At 57.6% G+C, this 6,000-nt stretch overlaps 1 protein-coding gene across 1 annotated transcript in view; it reads left to right on the forward strand.

Annotated features, from left to right (window-relative positions):
• The window catches only part of TWIST2 (twist family bHLH transcription factor 2), a 50,020-nt gene extending 45,510 nt beyond the window's left edge, over window positions 1-4,510 (forward strand). Inside the window, exon 2 of the mRNA XM_042997791.1 lies at window positions 4,060-4,510. The gene's annotated coding sequence lies outside the window, so the exon portion shown is untranslated. The remainder of the gene's footprint in view (window positions 1-4,059) is intronic.
• Window positions 4,511-6,000: the final 1,490 nt, after the last annotated feature.

Consider the following 6,000-nt stretch of genomic DNA (forward strand, 5'->3'; position numbering starts at 1 on the left):
ACAAACAACAAGGGGCAGCAAGTGCGGACTGGCCGGTGGTGGCTCCTTCGAGTGAGCTGGGCAACGTCAGGGTCTGAGGGAGGCAGACTCCTCCCCTTTTCAGGCCGAAGGGGGCGACGAGGGCCTGGGTGAGGCTCGGGGCATCTGCTCCACGCTCTGCAAGGTGGCCATGCTCCGGGGTTTCTGTGCGCAGTTCCTGCCTTCCTGAGACTCACATTCAACCTCCCCCCCGCCCCATCTCCACTGGCAAAATCTCAGGGGCGTGTGTGTGTGTGTGTGTGTGTTTGCGTGTGCTGTACTGATTAGAGATCACACATCTGTGCCCATTTCCCCTCCACCCTTACTCCCTACCCTGCCTTTTGTTGGCAGTGTCCCACAAAGTTCAAGGCACTTTGTCCCTTCCCTTTCTGGCTGCACAGTCTGCCTTGTACTTTCTTTAAAAAGTTGCCACTGTCTACCGTGTGTTCTAGTTGCTTACAAACAGGTTTCTTCTCCCCTGTTATATTTCTCTGTTTCATTTCTGGGCTTTTTAAATAACTACTAGCATTTCTGGCGCATGATAGAAGCTCCATACAGGTTAAGAAGATGGATGATGGATGGATGGATGGATGGATGGATAAATGAGTGGGTGGGTGGAGGGAAGGAAGGGTGGGAGGGTAGACATGTGGATGGTAAGTGGATGGACAGATGGATGGATGGATGGTAAGTGGGTGGATAGATGGATGGGTGGGTGGGTGGGTGGATAGATGAGTGGGTGGATGGAAGGAAGGAAGGGTGGGGGGGTAGATATGTGGATGGTAGGTGGGTGGATGGATAGGTGGGTGGATGGACGGATGGATGGATGGGTGGATGGTAGGTGGATGGACAGATGGATGGATGGATGGTAAGTGGGTGGATAGACGGATGGATAGATGGTGGGTGGGTGGATAGATGAGTGGGTTGATGGAAGGAAGGAAGGGTGGGAGTGTAGATATGTGGATGGTAGGTGGATGGACAGACGGATGGATGGATGGTAAGTGGGTGGATAGATGGATGGATGGGTGGGTGGGTGGAGGGAAGGAAGGGTGGGGGGTAGATATGTGGATGGTAGGTGGATGGACAGATGGATGGATGGATGGTAAGTGGGTGGATAGACGGATGGATGGATGGTGGGTGGGTGGATAGATGAGTGGGTTGATGGAAGGAAGGAAGGGTGGGAGGGTAGATATGTGGATGGTAGGTGGATGGACAGATGGATGGATGGGTGGTAAGTGGGTGGATAGATGGATGGATGGATGGGTGGGTGGGTGGATAGATGAGTGGGTGGGTGGAGGGAAGGAAGGGTGGGGGGTAGATATGTGGTTGGTAGGTGGATGGACAGATGGATGGATGGATGGTAAGTGGGTGGATAGACGGATGGATGGATGGGTGGGTGGGTGGAGGGAAGGAAGGGTGAGGGGTAGATATGTGGATGGTAGGTGGATGGACAGATGGATGGATGGGTGGTAAGTGGGTGGATAGATGGATGGATGGATGGGTGGGTGGGTGGATAGATGAGTGGGTGGGTGGAGGGAAGGAAGGGTGGGGGGTAGATATGTGGTTGGTAGGTGGGTAGATGGATGGATGCCTGGCTGGGTGGGTGGGCAGATAAGCGGATGGATGGAAGGAAGGAAGGGTGGGGAGGGGGGTAGATATGTGAAAGGTGGGTGGATGGACGGATGGATGGTGGGTACATGGCTGGCTGGATGGCCTTTTAATAAAATCTTCCCCCTGAAGCCCCTGCCTCACCTTTTGGAGGATTTTTATTGGTGTTTCCCTCCCTGGGTTAGGTCCTGGAATTAATAGTCAACTAAGACCCTTTACTGCGTATTCGTGCCCAAGGGTCTGGTGTGGCAGAGAGGAGCAAAGTCACCCTCTCAGTGTAGTCGCTGCCCCGCCGCTCTGCCCGTCACCACCCCCCCACCCCTCTCTGCAAGACAGACAGATGTGGGGAGTGAACTACGGACAGGGCACACGCATATGGTTTCAGGTGGCTGTTACACGCGGGAGGCAGTCCTGGTCCCCACATGTTTTACATTTGTTGCTGAGAACGCTGCCCATGTCAGCAGACATGGCTGGGGTCAGGGTGACATCAGGGGGGCCAGGCCCACAGGGTCTCGGTCAAGAAGACGAATGAACCTGCTCATTTCTGCCTGAGCCCTGGGCCCCGCGGGTACACGAAGCAGCCCTGAAACTCACCACTACTGGGGGACGGCCTCTGTCATTTTTGGCTTTTCACGGATGATACTGTATTTCCCCTTGGAGGGTTGGTGCGGCTCATATATCAAAAACTGTTGTAATTATTTCCTCCCTCTGAGGAAGGCTTCCATTTACCTTTCTCTAGCTGCCCCCCTTATTAATTATCTAATTACAACCACATTCTCCAAGAGAGAGCAGCCTTTGACTTTCTGCCCAGGACCACTTAGAAAGGCGTACATATTTGGAGTGCTCTGGGCTCGAAAGAAAAGACGTGTGTGTGTGTGTGTGTGTGTGTGTGTGTGTGCATGTTTTCACACACATGAGTTTCTTTCAGGGAAAATGTGTCTTAAACTTCTTAGCCCTTTGTCTTGGCCCAGCGGGGCTTTCTAGAATTCTCCAGGGATCTGGGGGAAGGGAGTTGGGGGTGCAGGGAGAGGGGGAAGCTTCCTGCTTACAACTGCTCAGTAGTATGAGGGACACACACTCACACTCACGTGCACACCCACAACACACTGCGGAAGTTGTCACCCATCACCGGATCAAAGATCCTGCTGTGTTTTTGTACCCTTACACATCACGGTCCCAGGACCTGGGGTGCCTGATCTTGACTTCTTATCCTGGAGGGAAGTTCCTACAGGGACCCTCCTCTCAGCCTTCTCCTTGGTAAAGCCATTCCTGACTCCTCCCCACCCCCAGCCCCGGCCACAGCGCATCGGGGGCAGGGGAAAGGCCTGCCTCAAGCATCGTTTTGCCCCCAGGACCAGGTGGCCCCAGCACATAGACGACTCTGATGAATGGACTTGCCTCCTTTGGTTATGAAGTTGATCTGGTTATTTCTTTGTTCTCCAGATGAGGAGGTGTGCGCTGTGCGCACCGGGCCCTGGGGTAGGCGGTAAAGATCACGGGGAGCCGGAGTGCCCACCAGCCAGTCTAAAGAATCCCTAACAAAGTTCAGGGGCTCCTGGGAAGGATGACATAGGTCGGGATTGGTTGCAAGCTGCCAAGCGTTCTGTGGGACGGGGGTCCTGCGGGACGAGGCCATCAGCAGCCCTCGGCCCCAGAACAGCCGGCGCCGGGCTGGAAGCGGCCCTGGCCGCGAGCTGCCCCCTGGAGCGAGGTGTGGGGCCCAGCCGTCCTCGCCCTTGGCACCTGAAGCACCTTTGCAGCAGGCCGACAGGCCCTGAGCAGACGCCCGTGCCCAGCAGCAGGACCCCCGTCTTCCTGGGCTTCCCACTACCGTGACTGGTGACCGTGGCTCACAGCGGCCACGTCTGTCTACGGTCTGGAGATCACACCCCGCCCGAGCTTCTTTCCGGGAAGCACGTCCTCTCGAGCGGGACTCGTGGGCGCGGTCCGGGGACCCCATCGCTGGGTCCCTTGCGCGCGCTCCCTCTCACTGCCTCTCCATCGGGTCTCTGTCCTAACCCCGCCACGTTCCAGGCGACGAGGCCCCCTGGGTGAGCCCACCTTCCTCACAGGAAGGCCGTGGCGGTTCTGGGAGAGCGTGGCCCCTCGTCCGTGGGCTGGGCTCCTGACCTGGCGCCTCGCCGGCCGGTCCCACGGTCAGGCAGGGGGGCTGGGAGGGGGCGCTCTGGGTGGCCCCTGGACACACTCTTTCAACAGGACGCTGTGCACGTCACACGCACGCTCCGGCAGACCCTTACACGCGCTTGCGGGCCCTCAGAGACGGGACGGTTGTGTGCCCTGATCACGGTGGGGGGCGCCGGGATCCACGCGTGATGAGAGGGCCTAGGACCGCACACACACATCACAGACACACACACACACACACGCACACCTGCATGCAGTGAGGGCTCACGCTCCCTCTCCCTTGTCTTCCAGGCTGTCCTGCGGGGCCGAGGCCCAAGTGGAATCGGGGCACCTCCACGTCTGTCACTTCTGACACCTGTGCAACCTCAAGGGGCCCAGCTCTGCCCCCGGCACAGCGTCCAGACACGGGGACAGCAGCGGCTTGGATAGAGGACCCCGGGCCGCACACCTCCTCCCCCGAGACGGTCCCTGCTGGTGACATGGTCATTATCGTCCTTGCCACTGTTTGGATTTTCCTTCTGGGTTTTTTTTTTGTTTTTTTTTGTTTTTGGCGGGGAGGGGGGATTTGTTCTTTCTGAAAATCTCTACATTCAGGAACATATTTACGAGGATTTAAATTTTGGATTTGTATTTCCCTTTAAGTGCCTTTTTAATGTATATTTTTTTAATAAAACAGAAATGCATTCCTGTACAACTCTGTTTAAACTGGACCAAGGCTCTCAGACAAAGAACCTCGCATGCCCCCCCCGCCCCCCCACCCCAGCCTCTGCATGATCGTTCCAAGCAAGCCTGGACTCCTTCTCACCCCTCGCCTCTCTCTCTCTCTCTCTCTCTCTTGTGATTTGCTCAGCTAACCATTTTTTAAAATATTTTCTGTTTCAGTGTATATGTTGCTTATTTGTTTTATTTATTGAGATGTTTTTAACAAGCTCGGTGACTGCAACGTGGCTGTGTACCCTGCCCCCTCCCAGGAATAATAAAGATGTCCCTGCAGCCCGGCCTTCCCTCTCCTCTTCTGTACTTTGCAGCAAGGAATCGGCCCGAGAAACGTGGACCAGGTCCCAGAGTTGACCGCTGCTTTGCTTTAGAAGGGACAAGAGAGGCTGTGAGGCAGTGTGCCACGGGTAGTCGTACAACTTTCTAGAAGCTGCCATCCCTGACGCGGTGCAGAGGGCAATGGATGCAGGCCTGGGAAAGTGGGTGAGGCTGGCCTGGGCCCCTCCGTGCGTCTGGCCGCCCCCGAAGCCCCCCGGGGCTAGACAGCACCGCTGTCCAGACCTCCTCCTGCCTGTGACGTGGAGACTGTGCATCCTGCGTCCATTCCCGTTCCGAGGCCGAGGCCGGCACTCCCCCTCACCCCCCGCCACCCCTGGCTCTGCAGAGCCTTCCCCACAGCCTCACCCCCACACCCATGCCCCTCCCTCACGTTCCCAGAAGGGGCCAGACTGCTCTGAATACGTCTGACCCTGGGCCCCGCGTGCAGTTGTCCGGCCCCCCAGAGCCTTGTGCACCCAGCAGGGGGAGGTTAAGGAAGGAGCACCTGTATCTCCAGGGGAGCTCGGAGCCCTTGCCCAGAAACCCCAGAAGGGCCACAGTCTGCAGCTAAGAAGGCGAGTCTGGCTGGGGTCCGGTCCAGGTGGGCGGGGTAACAGGGCAGACACATTGCCGGGAGGGGTGGGGAGCCCCGCACCCCACGTGCTGGCCTTTTGAGCCTTTCGCCACATCTGGGGGCACCAGGGCGGGTGTGGGTAGCCCCAGGTTAAGGGCTTCCAGCTGGGCAGCCGCACGTCACCAGGTCACCTCCCTGAACCACCAGTGGCATGTGTCTGGGGGACACTGATACGAGGTCTGCTGGACAGAGCTGTCTGAGGACCCGGCGCCACCCGGAGGCCACCCAGCGCCCGGACAGGATTCTCGGGAGCAGGGCTGTGGCGGCCTGTGAATCTTCTTCCTCCCTTTCTGCCACTGCCCGGGGCCACTAGAAGGGCAGACCCTCAGAACACCAGCCAGACCTCAATGTCCATCATCTGGCTGGCTCCTTGCAGTGACCTTGAGGCAGCACCAGCTTCCGCCAGGACTGGCACCAACTAGAGGGGTCCTGTGCACCTGTCTGGGGGCCTGGTCCCTGCAGCACGAGCCCCAGCACTGACCACAGACAAGAGTAGACACGTGTACGTACACGTGCACACACACACACACACACACGCACACCTATATCCCTTGTAGAGGTTT

Source organism: Panthera tigris, chromosome C1, assembly GCF_018350195.1.
Source record: "Panthera tigris isolate Pti1 chromosome C1, P.tigris_Pti1_mat1.1, whole genome shotgun sequence".
Lineage (NCBI taxonomy): Eukaryota > Metazoa > Chordata > Mammalia > Carnivora > Felidae > Panthera > Panthera tigris.